Source organism: Diabrotica virgifera, chromosome 4 (assembly GCF_917563875.1).
Source record: "Diabrotica virgifera virgifera chromosome 4, PGI_DIABVI_V3a".
NCBI classification, from domain to species: Eukaryota; Metazoa; Arthropoda; class Insecta; order Coleoptera; family Chrysomelidae; genus Diabrotica; species Diabrotica virgifera.
Window position 1 is genome coordinate 122318646 of NC_065446.1, and position 24592 is coordinate 122343237.

Genomic DNA, 24592 nt, shown 5'->3' on the forward strand with positions numbered 1-24592 from the left:
TATTTTATTGCAAAAACTAAAAATTAATAACGTGCACATTATAGAATTTGGTATGCCTAGCGAAGCTTTCAAAACGGTACAGATATCTTCCAAAACGTTACAGAGATCTTCCAAATCGTTACAGAAATCTTCCAATTTAAAACGCTTAGTTGGCTTCCAAAAATATCGATGGTGTTGGAATACGGGACCAGTTCTGCCTATAGAGTTCCCTTTCTACCCCACCCACTCTTCTATGCTGGCGGCCGAGTTCTGGTGGGAGAAAGGAATATGGCCGACTAGTGAGAGAGGGGAGGGTTACGTGAGGCAACAGATCTAGTTCTAACCAGTTAAATCCACTTGCAGAAGCGAACTCAACTACTGTGCGTTGTGTTCTGGTGAAACAAGCAGACAGTTTAACCTGTGTCGTACAGCCGTCGAGTTTTAACATGCTATAAAAAGACTTGATTTTTTTAGATTATAAATTACTAAAACTATATATATTAACATCAACATTTTTGTTTAGGTTATTTTGAACATATTTGAGGCAAAGGTACTGGAATACGATAATTATCCGCTGGGAGCGTTAACTTTGACACATGGTCACGTGGTACACTGTGGATGTTTGTGGGACGATCTTATGTGTATTCCTTATGGGTGATTTGCAAAAACAAGAGATTATTTAAAATATTACTATTAATTTTGTACAATTGTATCAATACATCACAAGAAATTCGCTATAAATACTATATATGGTAGAAAATGTTTGATATAATACATAAATATAATTTCGATATACAAACTTAGGAAGAGATTTTTAGGTTAACAGCCGAAATGTGAGGTTAAGGCTGTCAAGAAGGACTTCGTAAATGTAAACAAAAGTTGCAAAGCCAGAATTTGCCCAATCTCAAAGCCTTTTTAATTCCTATAAAGTTGAAATGTTGCTTCCTCTGCTTAAGTATACTGTTTTTAACATAATACCACCATAATTCGGTCTTAAATTTGTATGAAATATAGTTTTTTAGTGATATTCACCAAGCAAAGTTTACAAACTTTTGTGAACCATTCTATTTTGTATAATAAAAATGGTAATGTGCTTTGCCCCGGATTGTACACAATATTGTGAAAGAGGGATATGTAGATTCTTTGTTGTTCCCAGGATCTGGTTGAAAAGAAGACATTGATTTCATTACTAAGGTAAGAAAATATAGTGAAGAGAATGAACTGAATTTATCGTTGTATAATTGATTCACAGACTGAAAGATAGGGAACCATCTGTCTATTCTTTGTTGGTTTGCTCTTGCCACTTTGGGAATTCCGACCAACAAAATGGCACAGCAATTTTTGAGCACAACAAAGCCAAAGGTTTTTTGACAGACAATCAACCTTTACTTACATCCAAATTAAAAGAGTAAAGTAAATAATTTTACTTGTGTTGAAATATCTGCTACTTTTTAGAATCTATTTTCAAGGACCCACTCTGCATAAATATAGAATATAGAGGTCCTCTCAGTTCGCCATGTTGATTTTCATTTTTAGTATTATAATATATTTGTTGGTCCATTTATATTTACCTTGTCCGCCTGGTATATAAATTTTCAATTTTGTATACCTAAATTCCAAAATTTATTTCCATTATCTCAAATATACTAAATTTACAATCAAGATGCAGTAAAAATAAACAAACCAAGACACGTTAAATGCTACTAGGAGCACTTCCGAATCATAATTTACAATGTATATACATTTTAAATCCCAAATCATTATTTCTTAAGTTTATACATTGTAAATTATGATTCGGGAGTGCTCCTAGTGTAGCATTTAATGTGTCTTGGTTTGTCTATTTCTACTACATCTTGATTGTAAATTTAGTATATTATTTATTGAGAAAATACTATTTTAGCTTGCCATTTTCATTATAAATTATTTCCAGTAAAACAGTCATTCTCTTTAGATATTTTATTTCAAAACAAATTATTTATCAAGTGCTTAATTTTTTGTAATTTTGTCTTAATAGAAATACCTACTTCTCTATCTGCTAATATTGACCTTCAGGTAATTTCTTTTGCTCATATAAATATGAGCCGGTTTCATTCAGGTTCATTTGTATAGATTCTGTTCAAGTGAAACAAATCTAGTTGGTTTTCTGATTATATTGCTTAATTTTCTGTTCACATTTTTATGAATTGACTAACACATTTGCTAATTTGCATAATATATTTGTTTGATAATTTGATTCATCCAATTAGGTAAAGAAAATATTTGTGGGGTATTTAATTTCTGTTAATGCTAATTCATTGATATATCAGCAGTTATGTTAAATAATAATTTCTCAAGTTTCATTTATCGGTTTAAAAATTTGTTAAATTTATAGAAATATTCGCGATTCAATTAATTTAACAGAAAATTGTATTTTCTGATTAAGGGGTTTTTCAATTAAAACATTTTAGAAAAATAGGAAATGGTTGAATGCTCGAATATATGAATTTGCTCGAATATATGAATTTTAAAAGTCAAAAGGCAGATATCGAGCACTGAATTTATTAAATCTTGCCCAAGTATACTTTCGCTATCTAGAGCTAGAGCATCCTCAGGGGCATTTCGTCAATAAAAAGAAGGTATCCTCGAATGTCATTTAATTAAAATAAATAATTTGGTGGCAAACTTAAATTAACATCTAACTAAACACTGAAAAGGGACAAAACAGATAAATTAAAGTGCTAGTAGGTTCTACATTCTTGCAATATTCTGCCTCCATATTGCAAGAATGTAGAGCCTACTGGCACTTTAATTTATCTGTTTTGTTCAGTGTTTAGTTAGATTAATTTAAGTTTGCCACCAAATTATTTATTTTAATTAAATGACATTCGAGGATACCTTCTTTTTATTGACGAAATGCCCCTGAGGATGCTCTAGATAGCGAAAGTATACTTGGGCAATATTTAATAAATTCAGTGCTCGATATCTGCCTTTTGACTTTTAAAATTCATATAACATTTTAGTTATAACTTTTAGTTCAAAAGTAACCTGTAAATTTTTCTGTACTGCTGACAGGGAATATTAAGGTTTTGTTGGCTTGGGTGGTAGGGGCCCTTCATAAATTTATGCTGCGGTTGTCTACATCTTAATTTCTCTTCTAGGCACCCAGGAGAAGGGCATGGCCGTAACCCTCAAATATGAGTATTATAGAAAATTAACAGTTACCCAGGCAACCATCCAATGAGAATCGTAGGAAAATTAACAGTTCCACAGACAATCATCCAGTGACCACATTGTCTCTTTTTGGACATACCATCTGACGCTTTCTGAAGATCTTGGGGTGTAAATAACCCAGGACAGCACCGGAAGAAGCCGTCAGACCACAGGCTAAATTCCTTATTAAAATCTATAGCTTGCCTATAAACAGAGACAGACTATTTTTATATAAAATAACTTCATTAGTTCTAAAATGTAGATCTTGAATTGTGACCATAATAAAATGAGAAAATAAAGTGTTTATACTGAAGTTCATTCCTTTTTACTTTACTGATGCAGCAGGAGCAGAATACAAGAACCCATAAAGGTCTCAGGCTTGCTGTGTTATGTTGGCGATGTTATGTTGAATTTGTTTCTTGGTCCAATGTTGGCACTTGGAAATGAATTCAATATTTCATTATCAATATGATCACGACAATGTATTGAAATTTTGTAGAAATTAAATTCAAAATGTGAAAAATGAAACATTAGTCAGTACTTTCCAGGAGGCCTTTACCAGGACCCAGTACCTCTCGTTGCAAATCTACCTACTTCTCCAGTGAGAAGTGAAGAAGAAAGTCAACCCGGCACTACCAATGAAGCTACTCAGTTTCTACTCGTTTGGTTGCAACTATGGAAGCTGAAAATGACTTTTTGTAGAATGTCAAAGTACTTCAAGAAGCAGTAAATATTGCAAAGTAGTTGTCTTCTTGTTTTTCATTTAGATGTACTGAAAGTAGTGATGAAAAAATTGTGCTTTATATAGTTCGTCCGCTCTAACTTTTCCGTTTTGACTTAATTTTCAAACAAATTAAGTCAGAATTAAGTCATTTTGTATACTTATACTATATACTACACACATCAGTGTACGTTTCACTTTAGGTTTTGACTTAATTTGTTTGAAAATAAATCGTGACGCATGGGAAAAGTTAGAGCAGACGAACTATACTGGTTTACCATGCAAATATGTATTTATGTGTTTATAATATGAGTTTAGACTGATGTCAATTAATTGTTATCAAGATTGAGCTGTGGTCAATGTACCTAAAATTGATCCGTTACTATTTACAGTGATGAAATTGAAACTAAATCTTGTAAATGAAGATTTAGGCATTATATTTAAAATTTCAATGAGGATTTCATCCTACTGAACCTGGTTTAAACATTATTTCAAAATATTATGAAGGATGTTCACAGCAGGAATAAAAATAACTTATTGTATGCCAACATGATTCAAAAATTTTATAAATTGTAGAATAATTTTAGACTGCACAGAAATCTATTGTAACCAACCAAAAAATTGGAAAAACAGGTAGAGTAACATATAGCTCATATAAACATAGAAATACTTTAAAATGTCTAATTGAAGTGGCTCCCAATGGAGTAGTTACTTATGCAAGTAAGGTTCAGTATTTGACAAGAAGATAGTAAAAAATTTAGTATGTATATTACAGCACATGGAATCAGGTGACTTAGTAATTGCTGATAAATGATTTTTGGTTTCCCATTTGTTTCCTTCAGTTGTAAGTTCAAAAAATAGACCACCTTGAACAACTGCTCAATTTACACCAAACCAATAATTGCTAAAGGAAGAATACATGTCAGAAAAATCATAGCATGTGATTTGACTTTAAAAAACACATGCAATGATGACAGTCACATTCTCATGTTAGTGGTCACACAGTAAATCACTAGAAAAAACTCCATTATACTATCCCGACATGGTAAGTATGGGTCATTCGTCATTCTATGAATATACAACTCTCTTGGATTATCTCGATAACGAATATTTTACTGTGCAAAATATGAAGAACGAAAGTAAATTGAAAATTACATTGTTGTTTATGGGAATAATTACTCTAGAGCCATTTACTTTCGTACTTCTTATGTTGCACAGTAAAATATTCGTTGTTGAGATAATCCAAGAGAGTCATATATTTGTTGAATGGCCCATATTTGATCTTACATTTAGTTTACTCTCAAAATTAACATCAGAGTCTGATTTTATATGTATGTTATTTTAAAATATAAATTATGTATCCTTGATATGTTATTGACTTACTAATCATGGTACATATGTTCTTTCTATTGATTTACTCTTTTAATATGGGTAACCACATCTACTTAGGAATTTGCAACACAATTGGGTTCAGTAACATAATTAGAGTCACTTCTTTGATTTTTCTTTTTATCATTCATTATGGAAATAAATATTGTAGAATCAATGAGTGAATGAATTAATTCAATGAGCTATATAGTTAATTTGTTTCAAGTAACATTTTAAAATCAAAAATGTTTTATGCATGTAATCTGGAAAATAAAAATAATAAATTTCTATTTTTGCTATCTTCAATATGTATATGTTTAGATATATAAAATAAACAAAAAAATGTAATTTTAAAGTGCTTTATTTCCACATAAAAATGGTATATACTTATTTATTCAAATAAAATGTTTTTAATAATTTTATATTGTGTTCCCAGCATTCTTCAATACCGACATCATACATGATCGATTCTGAAGGCATCCAGATCACTAGGTGGCACACCTTCCTTTTTTTAATTATAAGTTGCCTTGAATTTGGTTGTAATAATCGTGCTTTGTGTTCAGTACTCATTTTTTCTTTCATTAAAATATATGATATAGTCCCTATAAAACATATCATTAACCAATGATTTGTACTCTTCTTTGTTCTTTTCCAAATTTTATGGCCTTTATTTTCTGAAAAAATAAAAAGAAATATACTTTTATTTTACCTACTTTAAAATCGTTTTATTGTCTTTTATTTATTTATTTTGCTCTGAAGCAACAGTTTGAAGCCTCATCGAAAGGTCAGTCAAAGATGATGTGTCAACAATTATTGCAAAGTTAAAACGAATTTTCAATTAGCTAAATAATGGGCTTGAAATGAAGCAACTAAGTAAGGTACCAGAGTAATGATTATATGCAAAATTCTACATTATTTTACCTGGTCAGTATGAAAGCTAGCTTACAATTAGCAAGGCAGTGCATGTAAACAATGATTTAAGTTGTTAAAGATGTTCAAAATTTATCTACTCGTTTCACAATAATGGTATATTATTAAAATATTTTTTATCATTTTTTCTCTTTTCTCGATTATTAGTTTTTATTGTATAGTATATAAATTATTCTAATTACTGAATACATAGATAGTGAAAAAATAATCCCATTAATTACATTAATGAATAATTTACGTAATTGTACAAATAATAAATAACTGTTATTCAAAAATTGAACGGAAATATGACCTAGTTCTCATTCATTGCTGATGACGATATTGCTGTCAACTTATGTTTACATCTACTACATTGCTTATGTGATTTTACTATATACTTATATAGTAAATATATACAGGGTGTCCCGAAAAGATTGGTCATAAATTATACCACAGATTTTGGGGTCAAAAATAGATTGATTGAACCTCACTTACCTATATACAATAGTGCACCAAAAAAAGTTACGGCCCTTTGAAGTTACAAAATAAAAATCGATTTTTTTCATATATCGAAAACTCTATGGAAAATGGACATGTGGCATTCTTATGGCATCTTATCTTAAAAAAAAATTAAAGTGAAATTTGTGCACCCCAAAAAAATTTTATGGGGGTTTTGTTCCCTTCAACCCTCCCAAACTTCTGTGTATGTTCCAATTAAATTATTATTGTGGCACCAGTAGTTAAACACAATGTTTTCAAAATTTTTTGCCTCTTAGTACTTTTTCGATAAGCCAGTGTTTATCGAGACGTTTTGAATATGTGTCGGATCCACCACATATTTGTAAATGGTTAACTACGATTATAGACCTGTTAATAATCTGAAAATTTATTTATAATTTACATTTTTAGGTATATTTTAAAAAAGAAGCTGAATCTCGATAAAAGGTGACTTATCAAAAAAAGACTAAGAGGCAAAAAAGTTTTAAAAACACTGTGTTTAACTTATGGTACCACAATAATAGTTTAATTGGAACGTACACAAACATTTGGGGAGTTTAAATGGACAAAATCCCCATAAAATTTGTATGTAAATATATTAAAACAGAAGCCGCATCTTGATAAAAACTGGCTTATCGAAAAAATACTATGTGGCAAAAAAGTTATTAAAATGTTGTGTTTATCTAATGATACCACAATAATAAATTAATTGGAACATACAAAAAAGTTTGGGGGGGCTTTAAGGGAACAAAACCCCCATTAAATTTTTATGTGGTGGACAAATTTCACTATAATTTTGTTTTAAGATGTTCCTGCCATAAGAATAATACATGTCCATTTTCAATAAAAAATCTCTAATAGTTTTCGATATATTGAAAAAAGTCGATTTTCATTTTGTAACTTCAAAGGGCTGTAACTTTTTTTATGAGCACATTTATACTAAGGTAAGTTAGGTTCAATCGAACTATTTTTGACCCCAGAATGTGTGGTATAATTTATGACCAATCTTTTCGGGACACCCTGTATAGTTTCACACAATGAAGAAGTAAAAATTTTTGAAGCTGCGATAAAATACACTTGGTAACAAGAAGAAGCTAGAGCTGTCGATATTATGAAGCTACAGCGATGGCGAGACTTAGCAGCATCCAAACGAGATACATCGTAAAGGCAGATGAAAATCACTAGTTTTTTCGTGCATTCTAAACTATTCTATCTACAAAGTCAGATGTAAATCAATGTTAAACTGATTCTAGTTTTATTTTAATCTTTTTTAAATTAATGTGCATACAGTATACAGTACATAATTAAAGACTTTGAAGAGTAAGCCCATTACAATAGACGTAAACTTGTGTTTCATTTAACCCTCCCTATTATCCGCCATTTTAGCTTATCTGCCCTTCCGTTGGCCCATTTATGGCGGATAACCGAGACTCTACTGTATTTATAGTAAATTAACAATAACAATGGACCATCTTCATCTCCAACAAGTAGACCAATATGCACTAACAGAAGCAGAAATACAAGACGTAATAAAAAAATGAAAAATAACAAGGTCCCAGGATGCAATATAATAACTGTAGAAATATTAAAATATGGAGGACATAGAATACAGAGTGAAATATCAAAGTTAATACTAGAGATATGGACCACAGATATATAATGCCGGAACAATGGAAAGTTGCAGTGATATGCCCTATACATAAGAAGGGAGACAAGTTAGATTGCAATAATCACCAGGGAATATCACTACTAAACGTTGGATATAAAATATTGGAAGGAAGACTAAATAGTATAATGGAACAAACAACAGGGGATTATCAAGGAGGATTCAGAAAAGGCAGGTCAGCTATACATCAAATATTTACAGTAAGACAAATGCTGGGAAAATTCTACAAGCGAAATACCGAACTACATAATCACATCATATATTTGTAGATTTCAAACAAGCATATGACTCAGTTTTTAGAAAGGAATTATATAGCTCAATGCAAGAGGTAAATGTGTCAAAAAAAACTAATCAGATTAGTAAAACTATGCCTAGTCAACACCAAGGCAAAAGTAAGGATCCAAAATCAACTGTCTGATGAATTTAACATTAATGAAGGTCTAACACAAGGGGATGTGCTGTCAACAACACTTTTTAACCTTGCGTTGGAACAAGTAATCAGGAAAACTACTATAGATAGGTAAGGTACAATATTTACAAAGCTCAATTAAGTCCTTGCTTAGGCAGATATATAGACATAATCAGTTGAACATTAAAAGACCTAGAAAAAATTTATACATAAGAAGCGGCACAGACTATGGGCTACAAGTTAATGTCTCAAAGACAAAGTACATGATAAAAACTGGGGAAAAAGTACAAAAGAATGGCAACAACATATCCCCGAGTGGGCAAATATTTAAAAGAGTAGACTGTTTCAAATATTTACGATCAACAATTACAGAAGGAAATAAAAACAGTGATGAGATAACAGTGAGAATTTCATTTGGAAACAAATGCTTCTACAGCCTACAGAACATCATAAAGTCAAAATCAGTATCTATTAATTCAAAAGTAAAAGTATACACAACAGAAACCTGTAGTAATGTATGCATCAGAAATGTGGACTTTGACTAGTGAACAAGAGGAACAACTTCTTAGATGGGAAAGAAAAATATATGGACCTATAAAGGAGAAAGGCGTATAAGGGTGAACCACAAAATAAATAGAGTGTTTAACAGACCGACTATCATAAAAGAAATGCAAAGTAAACACCTGAGTTGGTTGGGACAAGTAGAAAGGATGGGTTAAATACAAAAAAGTACTTAGAAAATAATAAACGGGAAGAGACCGAGAGGTAGGCCTAGAAAGAGATGGATTGATGGTATTCACCAGGATTTGAAAGACCTAGAAATATGAGAATGGGAAAAAAACAAAAGAAAGGAAAACATGGGCCATGGGCAACTGTAGTCAAGCAAGCAATACACATAACGCCGAAAAGACCTCAAAAAGAAACAAGAAAGTAATATAGATAAATAACTTTTAGAACTTTTGAGGTGTTACGAGTGTAGCTGGCCTTTGTCATGCAAAACTTTAGAGCCTAGAAACCCTAACGGATGGCCATGGCCCTCCATGGGCTGTTAGTGGTCACCGATGATGATTTAATTCTTTAATTCAATAGATAAAAGTGAGGTTAACATACTTTTGTCTTTGAATAGCACTAATCCATTTTTTTCTTTGATCCTGCCTATATTTGGATGTAGGAAAACGAAAGAATTTCATTCCACTATTTCTCCATGTACAATGACAGTCAAAAACAACACAAGAACCGCATTTTAAAAAATTAACGGAATAATAATTATTTTGATTTATAGAAGCAATCGCAGGTGACGGTGTTGCCAGAGAAATTTTTGTAAATGCACTGGAGTGACTGGAATATTGACTAAAATGTACTACACCAACACATTTTGTACAAAAACTTAAAAAACGTCGTTTTATGTTATTTGAAGCAAATTTATTATATCACAAAATTTTAGGGTTTTACTTTAGATACTTTAGTATCACAAGTTTGGTTGTTAATTGTATCAAATTGGTACAATTGTACCAACTCTGGCAACGCTTGTGGGACGAGCTTCCAATTTTCGCCACCATGAGAAGGACGGTCGATATGTGTCATCCCCTCCATGTCAACCCTCTCAGCGGATACCATGTTCAGCTAGCCAAACAAATGATCGCAAAAACCTGAATTTTCGCTATTTATTGTAAACTTTAAGTAGGATGCGCGAACGGAATTCTATATATTTTGGTGCAAACTAAATTTTTTAAGATGTTTTGGACCAATTGTGAGTAAAAGGAAGCTAGAACGAGTTTTTTATATCATGTTAAATGGTTCAAAAATATATGGAAAAAATCGAGTTTTTTTTTTGTTTTTTCCCGTAGTTTTACGTGCAATGCGCGAACGGAAAAATAAATAAAAAAAATATTTTCTTGCTTAGTATGTTTTATTGTTACCAAAAACAACTTTTCCGCACTAGAACGTTTCTAAAAAAAAAAAAAAATATTTTTTTCGACCCACCCTAATGTGTATGCCAAATTTCATGTCATTCCAAGCGGTTCTTTAAAATTTAGAGGTTTTGCAATATTTTACCGTTAAAGAACGTACTGTATAGGTTTTCTTGTTATTTTTATTTTATTTGGAGATATTTGAATAGGCACCAATTTTTTTCAGCTTATTTTTTTAGTTATTTATTTTTTAAGGTTGTATAGTTCACTGTAAATAAAAGTTTTATAGAATTTCCAGTCTTAAAGATACCTTAAAACCCTCTATCAGGGCATGCCAATCGTAGATAAAAGTAACAATGAAAAGTAAAGTCTGCCTCGACAATTTTATTAAAAATTCAAGGAGTGTCCGTTTTTAGCGATGGTGAGTGTAGATAATTTAGAATTCAGGACACAAGCTGCTGTAGCCTTTTGCAAAAACATGGGAAGCCTCCATTAGGTCTTTTCACCATACTTCCATTTCTGTTGAATCAAATAAGGGGGTAAAAATGTAAACATTGTTTAAAATTTCTCTTGTTTCCTGTGATAATTACAGTTAATTTTGTGTTAGTGGTTTTAAGTAAGATAATCTCCTGGCCGAAAACTAATTATTTTTAATTATATGAGTGTATTTTTAAAATCATAATCAGAGAAGACATATTTTCAACGAAAACTTTTCGTTTATAAATTTGCAAAAGTCTGTGTGTTATTGCGTTCCTGCAATACTTAGAGCAGATATATTGACGGATTCTTATGTAGTTTTGTCTTCTGAATCCAAATCTGAAAACGGCATTTCGATATCTCTAACCGTCTTCGAGATAATCGACCTCAAAATCTAAAATGTGACGTCACAATCCGGTTATTTCCTACCACTCACTAAACGTCAGCTGAAATATTTGATTAGGAAGTAGGCTACTTTTTTAATCTGAATTTGTTAAGCAAAGCAAATGTTATTATTTATATTTGAGTTTGACACTTCGTGAATGTCAAACTAAATTTTAAATTATTTAGCTATTAATAAAATATAAATGACATTTTATAGTGAATTTAATTATTATATAAAATAATATGTGTAATAAATGTATAAAAATACAATTTGAGTATATTTTTAAAGCAATAATGTATTAATAACTTTCAAAAGGGTTGTACGAGTAAGTATACGGCCTCCCCTTTAATGATGAATAGACTGTTCCATAAGTACTACTACAGTTCATCAGTAAAAAATATCTTTATGTATTATGTATTTCACAATATTTGAAAATTGTTCTTAAAATGTTGTTTGGAATAAAAAATTATATTATTTGACGAATTTTCTCAAATTATGGATACCAACATCATTTTCATTTATAAATCTTGTATTTTTAATTTGACGAAGAAAAGTTATTCTTCATAAAAAGCTCTTCTTCGTCCAAGATTTATGATGCAACTATCACGAATCAAATTTTATTAATTAGTCCTGTCGCCAGGGGGGGTACAACGGCCTCGTTAATTCAGATGGACTTACCCAAATTTTTTTTATGTATTTTGACCCGTAGAACACGAATTTTTTGGGTAACAGTTGATCCGGATGTCGATAAGATTGTTATAGACCAAGAACTTGAGGAATCAAATAACAGCGATTTTTGGCAAAACAAAACAATATTTTGTATTTTTTGGGTCATTTTAAGCAAAAAATATTTCTACAAGTTTTTTAGTAGGATGCACAGTTTTCGAGATAAACGCGGTTGAACTTTCAAAAAATCGAAAAACTGCAATTTTTAAACCCGAATAACTTTTGATTAAAAAATAAAATAGCAATTCTGCTTAGCGCCTTTGAAAGTTCAAGTCAAATTATGTCGGTTTTGATTATTTGCATTGCTAAAAATTTATTGTGTTATTGCTAAACAAAGCTACAAACAACTAGTGCGTGAGTGATGTTTCTATGATTTCTCATTTAAAATCGAACGAGTAGGTAGAATAGGTACTAGTGCAATCAAGACTATTTCTACGTTACATGCGTTAAAACGCATGTAAAAGCACGGGAAACCCTACGTGTTTATAGCTTTGTTAAACAATAAAAAAATAAATTTTTACCAATGCAAATAATCAAAACCGATATAATTTGACTTAAACTTTCAAATGCGGTAAGCAGACTTGCTATTTTATTTTTTAATCAAAAGTTATTCGGGTTCAAAAATTGCAATTTTTCGATTTTTTTAAAGTTCAACCGCGTTTATCTCGAAAACTGTGCATCCTACGAAAAAACTTGTAGAAATATTTTTTACTTAAAATGGCCCAAAAAATACAAAATATTGTTTTGTTTTGCCAAAAATCGCTGTTATTTGATTCCTCAAGTTCTTGGTCTATAACAATCTTATCGACATCCGGATCAACTGTTACCCAAAAAATTCGTGTTCTACGGGTCAAAATACATAAAAAAAACTTGAGTAAGTCCATCTGAATTAACGAGGCCGTTGTACCCCCCCTGGCGACAGGACTAAATTGTATACGAGGCATATAAAAAATATGAATTTCCAGTAAAGTATCTTTATACACTGCGCGTCATAGGAAACGGGCACCCCAAAAAATGGATCATCATGTTTGATGTCAAGTGTCTCCTAAACCTGTCGTCCGATTTAAGTAATTTTTTCAATATCTTATAGCTGTATTCTTTAACAATATCGCTGTACTAATATTGTTGCTAAACACGTAAATTTTGATTGTTTACCGGGTGTACGAATCAAACTGTGTTTTGTCCTCAAAGTTTGCAACACCCTGTGGCATATTCTAGCATTTATAAAATACTGAAATTAAAATACAACTATAGCCTCAGGTTCTTTTAACATTCTGTTTATTCATACATTCGCTTATATTGGATAATACAAAAGTTAGGTATTTTAACAACAAGCCATGTCCTTCATCAGTACAGGATGTTTCTAAATAAGTACGACAAACTTTAAGGGGTAATTCTGCATGAAAAAATAATGACCATTTGCTTTATAAACATATGTTCGCAAGTGCTTCGCCTCTGAGATACAGGATGTTGAATTTTTTCTTACAAACCGACTATTTATTTATTGCATTAAAACCGGTTGAGATATGCAAATGAAATTTGGTGGATTTTCAGAAATAGTTATTGCGCATTTTTTGACATGCAATTAAGAATTTTATATTCACGTATGCACGCCAATGGTGAATAAAAATTTTTTAAATGAAGTAAAAGTCAGACTTACTCTCAATCTTTATTATAACTTCCGACGACCGGTTTCGCTCTTTAAAATTTGTAGAGCATCTTCAGGTCAAAGGTAACAAGTTACAAAATGATTCGGATAAAGGTGCTATCAACTCAGTTTTCATTATCATGATGTTTCTTTTAAAGTTATGTTAACGGGATATGGTGGAATAGACGGACGATGCAGCAAAGGTAAACAAATCTATGGGACTTAGGAGTTCTTGAGGGTGATGAGATAGTAGGTGTAAGTTAACCAGCAAATCTATGTCTGTTATTATGTTTGTGTAAATCAAATTAGTGAATGACTTATTTACAATTTTAGTGTGTGTTGATTTTAAAGATTTTGTTTTTGTTTTATTTTAATTTTATTTATATTTATATATATATTAAAGAATTCTATTTATTATTAATGTAAGATTGACAACGTTTAGATCGTAAATGTATTGAGTAATTATTGTGTACGTTAGAACTTGATTGTGCAGTTGCAAACTAATTATTTAAGGTCAATACCTGATCTGTGACGTGTACTGCTCGTGTGGGACTATTGTTCTAATAAGAGTAGGGTGATCGAAAGCTTTTAAATTGTAGTTAAAGTGCCATATCGGCAGTCATATAATAAATAGCAATACAAAGTAAAAAGGTGGATTTAAATTAAAACAGCAATGTAGGTAAACAAAACATTACAAATTTAAGGGTGGAGAATTGGAATAGAAATTAAATAGAAATGTAAATGTATTAAGAAGTAATTGTTTGTGAATAGCAACTATGTTTTAAGTGATATAAGCTATGGATAGATATTAATAAACTATTGAACCACATAATGGAAATTAGTAGTAAATTATATTTTCTTGGTATACCTACATTGTGTTATAAAATTTTTGTCAATAAATAAATACTTGCTAGTTATGTAAATTCACCTCACATAGAAACACACAGGACAAAGGACGATACAACAAAAATGAGGGATTGGTTAGGTCTGGAGCACTACATTTGATTATTTTACTACATTGATTCTAAATTTCTTAAATTATTTCTTAAGAAAGAATTTAAGAAATTTAGAATCAATGTAGTAAAATAATCAAATGTAGTGCTCCAGACCTAACCAATCCCTCATTTATATTTACATAACTAGCAAGTATTTATTTATTGACAAAAATTTTATAACACACTGTAGGTATATCAAGAAAATATAATTTACTACTAATTTCCATTATCTGGTTCAATAGTTTATTAATATCTATCCATAGCTTATATCACTTAAAACATAGTTGCTATTCACAAACAATTACTTCTTAATACATTTACATTTATATTTAATTTCTCTTCCAATTCTCCACCCTTAAATTTGTAATGTTTTGTTTACCTACATTGCTGTTTTAATTTAAATCCACCTTTTTACTTTGTACTGCTATTTATTATATGACTGCCGATATGGCATTTTAACTACAATTTAAAAGCTTTTGATCACCCTACTCTTATTAGAACAATAGTCCCACACGAGCAGTACACGTCACAGATCAGGTATTGACCTTAAATAATTAGTTTGCAACTGCACAATCAAGTTCTAACATACACAATAATTACTCAATACATTTACGATCCAAACGTTGTCAATCTTACATTAATAATAAATAGAATTCTTTAATATATATATAAATATAAATAAAATTAAAATAAAATAAAAACAAAATCTTTAAAATCAACACACATTAAAATTGTAAATAAGTCATTCACTAATTTGATTTACACAAACATAATAACAGACATAGATTTGCTGGTTAACTTACACCAACTATCTCATCACCCTCAAGAACTCCTAAGTCCCATAGATTTGTTTACCTTTTCTGCATCGTCCGTCTATTCCACCATATCCCGTTAACATAACTTTAAAAGAAACATCATGATAATGAAAACTGAGTTGATAGCACCTTGTATCCGAATCATTTTGTAACTTTTTACCTTTGAACTGAAGATGCTCTACAAATTTGAAAGAGCGAAACCGGTCGTCGGAAGTTATAATAAAGATTGAGAGTATGTCTGACTTTTACTTCATTTAAAATGAACTCTCACATGCAACCCATTCAAGATTTTAATAAAATTTTTAATTGTATGTCAAGAAATGTGCAATAACGACGTCATGAAACCCACCAAATTTTATTTGCATATCTCAACCAATTTTTAAGCAATAAATAAATCGTCAGTTTGTAAGAAAAAATTCAACATCCCGTATCTCGGCAACGAAGCATTTGCGGGCATACGATTGTAGAGCAAACTGTCATTATTTTTTAATGCAGAATTACCCCTTAAAGTTTGTGGCACTGGTTCTCGCATTTAGAAACACCCTGTACTGATAAAGACCATATTTAATTATTAAAGTAACTAATAACTTTTGTACTATCCAACATAAGCGAATGAATCATGAAACAGAATGTTAAGAAAACCTGAGGCTATTGTAGGGCTTTAGTTTCAGTGTTTTATAAATACTAGAATATTTCACAGGGTGTTGCAAACTTTAAGGAAAAACACAGTTTGATTGGTCCACCCGGTAGGTATACAATGAGGATTTACCTGTTTAGCAACAACATTATTACTATATACAGCGATATTGTTAAAGAATAAAGCTATAAGATATTGAAAAAATTACTTCAAGCGGACCATAGGTTTACGAGATACAAGACATGAAAAATTACCCATTTTTGGGGTGCTCGTTTTCTATGACGCGCAGTGTAGTTCACAACATTTAAATTAGAATGATATATTTGCACATTAAAACATAATTTTTAATTCTAAACAACTTTTCTTAATAGCAATTTTCCATATTATGAATTTAAATACGTATATAAACAAAGTTTTCGTTATGATAATGCTCGCATATTCAGCTTGTTTGTAATAAAATGGGTTCTCTGGGGAAATTCTTTGGGTTTGTGGTTAAGAACAAGTTTATAAAATTTTCCGTCATGCAATACATTAGGTTATGCTATAAAAAATTCCAAGACAAAACATGTATTTCAGTAAGTATTAAATCCTATCTTGAACATTATAGACTAAAAATTGACCCTCTAAAATTGACGGTCGCAACACTGTGGCTATGTTACTGGCTTAGGCCGATGCCACATTATGCGTTTTGACCGGATGCGTTTCCGCCGCATCCGGTGAAAACGCATAGTGTGGCAGATCGGTCCGGTTGCGTTGGAAACGGATGCGTTTTGAGTCATCGGTACGCGCTTACAAACTGCACCAGACTAAACGCATAGTGTGACAGGTCGGTCCGGTTGCGTTGGAAACGGATGCGTTTTCACCGCATCCGGTCAAAACGCATAATGTGGCATCGGCCTTAACAAGCTGGACAATGAAGAAGGATAATAATAGATTTTAAAGATAACAAAATAAAAACTGACAAAAATCTGCTTCCAGAAGGGTTGAACAATGTAGTTTTTAGAGATGAGAAATCTAAATTAAAGGATTTTATCTTTTTTTGTATTATGCGTGGATTTATTATTAGGAAAATTGTTGTCAAACTAAAGTCTAGATTGTATTCAACGTTTATTTAAACCAAAGTGGTTTATTTGAACAACAATGTAAATAAATTAAAAAGTAATCGTGAGTTAGTGATTATCACAAAGACATTTGTATTGTAGAAAATACAGTAAAAGCCTAAATAGTAGATATTTTTGTATTAATACCATACCAGTCTCGCAAGTTCTTTAGTCTTTCTTTGTTCTGGACTGCGTTTGCCTGCTATTTTCCCTTGTATAATATTTTGTAGAAACCTATATTTGTAGCCTCCCATTATATATTCGAAATACTCCAGCTTCCTCTTCTTAATGTTGATTACAATCTCAGTAGTCTTCCTGAGACGTCCTTGCTGAGATTCTAAACTTCTCTACCCACGAAACTTTTAAAATTCTTCTATAGCACCACATTTCAAAAGCCTTAAGGCGATGTAGACCAATCTTATTCAAAGCCCAAGACTCGGAAATTAGGAAAATTCACCGAAAGCAATTAACCGAAAACACTTCACCGAAAACAGTTCACCGAAAGCACAATTCACCGAAATACAAATTCACCGAAATTATCTAAATAAATTAGTTTTAATAAGTAAAAAATTTTTTTATATATAATATAATTTGTTTTAAAATATCATTATTACAAATACCAGGAATATAGTCAAAGTAATGAAGCTTAAAATAGGACAAAACCTCGCAATTTTTTCAGAATGAATAGATTTGCCTGAAAATTAGAGAATAAGTAGTGGATAGACCAAGGATCAAAATCTATGTAATGCCGAAAGGCGCTTTTACCATGGGGGTGGTTGCCACCCCATCTCGGGGGTGGAAATTTTTTATTATATTTTGACCGCAAAAGTTGGTAAAAACATTCGTTCTAAACAAGAAACGTTCAATACGTTTTTTTGTTAAAATTAATAGTTTTCGATTTATTCGCTATCGAAAATGTTAGTTTTATATCTAAAAAATCAATGTTTTAATCAGTTTTCTGTAATAACTCAACTTTGCTTAACAGAAATGTACCTTTTGAAAAAATAAATAAAACCGTTTTTTCTAATTTTCTTTAAGACCAATATTAATCGAGGTATATGTTATTATGGTATGGGAGCCCAAGCGGGAATTTTTGCAGTAACTCGAGCGCGTCAGATTATCATATGGGGAGAACCCTGGTACCCTGTAGATGTACCTCTATCATATATTGGCTCTAAACACAGGGGAGTTCGTTAAGGAGGGACCGAATAAATATTTATCCTTAGAAAAACTCGAAATCGTCAGATTAGGATAAGGTAAGTTAAGTAGGTACATGCAAAACAGTGTATATTTCAAAAATCTGTGTAAGGAAATGGGTGAGTCACAAAGTTTCACAAAAAAAAAATTTCGCGAAATAAACGATAGGAGTTAAAAGCGAATAACGAATTTTTGTAGTTTGGTAAAAAATGGCCTTTTCTTAAGAATAAAAAGATTAGCATCAAAGATATGAAAACATGTTTCAATATGAAATTTTTGCTGATTTAATTGGCGAGAAGTTGGTTTGCCAAAATTTTTTCTGTGGCAAAAATTTAATGAGCCATTGACAATTAAAAATTGTATTAACATACAAAACCACCTTTACCAATCCTTTCAAAGTCACCTCTTTGAGCTACTGAGGATTATATAAGGATTTAATATTAACAGCCTTATAGACCTTGTACAAACCTACAAAATATTTTTTTACCAAACTTTCTAAGATAAAAAATAAAGAAGTTACGATTAAAAAATCAATATATTTTTTTGAAAAAAAAGGAGAAATCCAATCCAATTGGAAGCATAATAATGTAAGTTCGCGGTGTTTTTAGTCATTTGCATTATTCATCTTCTTTAATTAATTATTATTAATAGATTTTAGAAGTTTTTGACTGGCTTAGAATGGTTAGTTTTTAAAAAACTGTAGTTAAAATCGAATAAATTATTTTTGTAGTTTGGTAAAAAAAGTCATTTTCTTCTGAATAGAAAGATTAGCATCAGAGATACGAAAAAATGTTTAAATATAAAATTGTAGTCTTTGAAAAATGTTTCTACGGCAAAAACTGAGTGAATTGTAAATGTGTACAATATTGAAAAACATTGATTTTTTCGATATAAAGCTAACACTCTCGATATTGAATAAATCGAAAACTGTTAACTTTATCAAAAAAATCAATACAACATTTTTTGATTAGAATGAATGAATATTTTTTGCTTAGAATTAATGTTTTTATCAACTTGCGGTCAAAATATATTAAAAAATCTCCCACCCACGAGATTAGTTGGCAACCACCCCCATGGTCAAAACGCCTTCCGGAATCATATAGATTTTGATTCTTGGACTATCCACTACTTATTCTCTAATTTTGAAGCAAATCGATCCATTCCGTAAAAATTTCGAGGTGAAAAGCTTCGGTTCCTGTGTACTAGAAACAAAGTTCACTCAAAGAAAAAGGTACGTAATATCAATAAAAATGTTAATTCAGACAACAAACGCAATACTTAAAATTTGTCCAATTCTTGGTTTTATTGGAACAACAAAGCGATGTTCATCAATTCCTTATTTTCGTTAGTTGAGCCAATGTATTACGTTTATTGAATGGATGAACATTCATTATGTATACCGTGATATCACTTTATTGATATTACGAACTCTGTTCATTGAGTCAACGAATACTATTAATTGAAACAACAACGTCGTTAATTTACCGACGAAGGCTATTTGTTGTGTCAATAACAGTGTTATTTCTCCTAACGTATTTCGTTTATTTCTACAATTATTTCCGTTTATTCTTACATTTAATTCCGTTCATTCCCACAATAAATACGGTTATTCTTACAAGCAATTATTCTATTCATTCTTACAATCAGTTTCGTTCGTTCCTACTCTGAAAGTATTTTAAATTAATAATTACAATTACTGAATGCATTAGCCCAATGTATGATATTGATTAATAATAATTTTTTAAATCCCCCTTTTTTGTCCTAAACCTAATGGACATTACACTGTGTGATTTCTCATAATATGAGAAATCATATTATGATTTCACTTATACATACAGTGCGCTTGAATAAGTGTAAAATCCCCCCCCCCTATTAACTTAATTATGTTTAGCACATAGGCAAAACGCTCGGGCAGGTCGATTTTTAAAATAATCAAAGTATATTATAACATCAAGGTTTCGAACTTTACACGATCCCTCTTCAAGTGGCAGGCATAACTTTGATTTTTTTAAATGAGGAAGTACATCATGTGACAGCTAATTTAAAAGCGTTTAAAATTGTGATTACCAAAATGCATAACACTTTAATCCTTTTTGAGAGCGCAGGTGCAAAATTTTGATCGAATTCTTTTTAAACGCATTCATTTTTTTTGAATCCTTAGAAAACTACTAAGTATTTTTGAAAAATTTAAACGCAGAATAAAATACTACATTATTACCGAGGGCTGAAAGTCCCTTAGAATAAACAAAAAGTTTCTTTTGAATGGTATATTTGAAATTAAAAATCATACTAAGTTTTCTCTTTTTCACCCCTGTGACTTATTAAAATAATTATTATAGAAGTTCTCAGGGACTTCAGACCCTCGAAAACACTGTAATATTTTATTCTGCGTTTAAATTTTTAAAAATACTAATTAGCTTTCTCAGGATTCGAAAAAAAATTACAAAGACTTCGACCGAAATTTTACGATAATAGACACACGAAAACTTCTTCTACTACGAGCTACACTTGGAAAGGAAATGAAATTATTATTCGGCACTTCGGTAGAGGTAACAGCATTGTTTAACAGAGAATTATTTTTTAAACATTGATAACACAGAGAGGCTAGGGGTATCACGATTTGGAAAAGCCGTTACATTTCAAATGGTCAAGCAAAACATTTATTGTCTCAACAACTACGTTTATTGTCACCACAAACGCATTGATTGTGGATATTAAACGCAGTAGTAGATTGATTGATGCATTCGTTGTCACAACAATCAGTTTATATCTATGCAATAATCATATATTACTCTATATTAACAACATTTGTACATTGTTTTAGTGAAATTTGTAGGTTGTCACGATAAACCAAAGTAATTTCTTGTCATCTACAAAATCAAGAAAGTGAGTTGCTGCCAGAATTATATTATAATATTATTCAATTATTATTCAATATATTACTCAATCATTGTGACAATAACCAAATACATTCGTCAATGTCTAAAAGGTCGTTGAAACAAAAAATTGAATTGTTGTTACAACGAAATACTATTCAAAAATCACTGTTAATTAATATTACGAACTAAATTTTTTTGAGTGTTAGAATGTCCGTTAGCACTTTAATCGTTTTAGAAATTATTGAAGCTGTAGATTTAATTTTAGAATAATCTTTGTATAAGGTTTTTTGTGTAAAATTTTTTGAATTCTTCAATGGTCAGTTTTTTAAAAGTTATGTTTTCGTAGGTATTTAAAAAACAACTAATTTCGCTGTTTATTTATTTAATAAAAAGTAAAGCACCCACTTTTGGAGTAGAACATTTTGATATGTTGTTTATTAAACATTTCTTAATGAAATTACAAAAAGTTCTATCTTGATTGATTTTTTTCCGTAAGCAATAACTCCATTGTAGGATTGCATATATACTTAACAGTTTGCAGATGATCAGGTGGTGATCTTAAATGACAAAGACGACATGGAATGTATGCTTAGAAAACTAATTAAAGAATACCAGAAATGGGAATTAAACATCAATTTAGAAAAAATAAAATACCTCTCAATTGGCGCTAAAGCAGAACAACTTGATATCAACGGTAATCAAAAAACAGATCTTCTTCTTCTTCTTCTTCTTTTATATAGGCAGTACTGCCTGTTTTTCTTCAACGTTGCCTTTCATTCTGCCCCTAACTTGTCACTCCATCTTTTCCTTGGGCGTCCTATACTTCTCCTGCCTAACGGTGACTTGTCCCTGGCTATTCTTACTATCCTTGATTCAGACATCCTGCTTATGTGCTCATTCCACCCTTCTTTTCTGTTCTTTACCCAGGTATTTATATTGTCTACTCCACATATGCGTCTGATTTCCTCACTTCTTACCCTATCCTGTAGTCCTTTTCCAGCAATCCTTCTTAAGATCTTCATTTCGTTGGTTTCCAGATGTTTTCGTGTTTTGCTTGTATCTGGTCTTGTTTCGGCCGTGTAAGTCATAACTGGCCTAATAACTGACTTATATATTCGGGCCTTTGTTTCCAATCTTAGGTGTTTGTTTTTCCAAATTGTGTCGTTTAGGCTTCCGGCCGTTCTACTGGCTTTAATTATTTGGACTTTTACCTCTTCTTCGATATTGTTGTCGGCTGATAGATTAATTCCCAGATATTTGAAAGTCATTACTTGTTGTATAATTTGATTGCCTAACTCCAATTTGCATCTTATTGGTTCTTTGGCAATTACTAAGCTTTTTGTTTTTTGGACTGATATTTTCATATTCATTTCTTTTGCGTTAATGTTGAACTCGTGCAATAACCTTTGTAGGTCGTCTTCGCACTCTGCTACTAACACGGTGTCATCAGCGTAACAAAGTATTTTTATCTCTCTATTGCCCATTTTGTACACTCTTTTTTTCTTCGCTTGTTTTATTATTGCATCCAATATTATGTTAAACAGTAGAGGGCTTAGTGAATCTCCTTGCCGGATTCCTGTGTTTGTTTCTATGGGTTCTGTTATTATTCCATTGACTTTCATCTCTTTCATCTTTCTCAAAAAATAGATCCATGTGATGAATATAAATACCTGGGCGCCATCTTAGACCGTAGTGGAAAAGACGAACGAGAAATAGAACATCGAATCATTCAAGCACGAAGGGCTAGAGCATGTCTAAACGGAGTTCTATGGAGTAAAGGAATATCGAAGAAAAGAAATTGAATTATGTACATATATATGAGACAATGGTTAAAAGTAGCCTACTTTATGAAGCCGAGACGTGGAGAATAACTGAGATATAAAAGAAAAAGGTCGAAGTTACGGAAATGAATGCCATCAAAAGATCGATGAGAATATCAGGAGGAGCCGAAAGGATAAGGAATGAAATAATAAAACAACAAATGGGTATAGAGGGCATTATAATTGAGGATATTGAGACAAAACAGCTCGTACGGTATGGGCATGTGAGCCGAATGGGTGACGAAAGATTGCTCAAAAGAACTATGATGTGGCAAACCCCAGAGAAGAAAAAACGAGGAAGGCCACCACAGAGCTAGAATCTGGGAGTTAGGAAAGCGATTAGCGCTCGAAATCTAAATGAAGAACTAACTCAGGACAGAATACAGTGACGTTTGAGAGTCGGACAACGTCTTAGAACGCTATAAAACCGAATATATATTTAATTGTATACTAACTTATCCATCCTAATTTCCGTGAATTTGTATTTCAGTGAATTGTGCTTTGGGTGAACTGTGTTTCGGTACAAATTTTACTTTATACTCTATCGTGTCCGGATATGTCATTCATAAAGTTTTGGCCCAGTACCGGGCTACGTCGGTTCCATCTTTGTTGGCGAGCCACTAATCTTCGAGGGTACACCAACGAGGGCAGTTTCTGCATGTAAGAAGATGTTTCATATTCTGTGTTTCTCCACAGTTACAGTTCACATTATCTTGGTCTATTTTCCCTCATTTTACCATGTTTGATTCTACTGGAGCGACTACACTTCTCATCCCATTCATAGTTCTCCATGTTTTAAAGTCTAGAGGCTGGCCAGTCCATTGAACCTAAGGAAGAGAAAAATACTCAGGCGGTTCATCCTGCAGCGTTCCAAGGAAGCTTTTTCTGGATTTTTGTCGCTTTCGTGGTGTTCGAGCCTTGTATAAGGCATGCCGCTCGTCCGAAATTTGTTTAATTTTCTCTATGTGCTCTGCAACGCCTCTTCGTGTTAAGGGTTCTGCAAAACCCGCTGCTTTATATAGATTTGAAAGGGGCGTTGGTTTAATGCACTCCGTTACTATCCTGTATGTCTTATTTATTAACTTGTTTGGCGTGGGCAGATCCGCCTCAAACAGGGCACGCATATTCAGCAGTTGAGAAACACAATGCCCGTCTCGTTGTTTTTAAGACGCCAGGACATGCACCCCATTTACTACCCGTTAGCTTTCTAAGTATGCTATTCCTAGTTGTTACTTTCCCTCTTATCTCGTTTTTATAAAATGTT

At 31.7% G+C, this 24592-nt stretch overlaps 2 long non-coding RNA genes across 2 annotated transcripts; one reads left to right on the plus strand and one right to left on the minus strand.

Moving 5' to 3' along the window:
* The first annotated feature begins 438 nt into the window (after positions 1 to 438).
* Positions 439 to 3481, plus strand: LOC126883896 (uncharacterized). Its single transcript, XR_007697742.1, has 2 exons — positions 439 to 1173; positions 3117 to 3481. It is a non-coding gene; the product is annotated as an uncharacterized LOC126883896 (long non-coding RNA).
* A 2121-nt stretch (positions 3482 to 5602) lies between these two features.
* Positions 5603 to 10344, minus strand: LOC126883897 (uncharacterized). The gene is made up of 2 exons (XR_007697743.1): positions 9850 to 10344; positions 5603 to 5931 (listed from the first exon to the last, which is right to left on the minus strand). It is a non-coding gene; the product is annotated as an uncharacterized LOC126883897 (long non-coding RNA).
* Positions 10345 to 24592: the final 14248 nt, after the last annotated feature.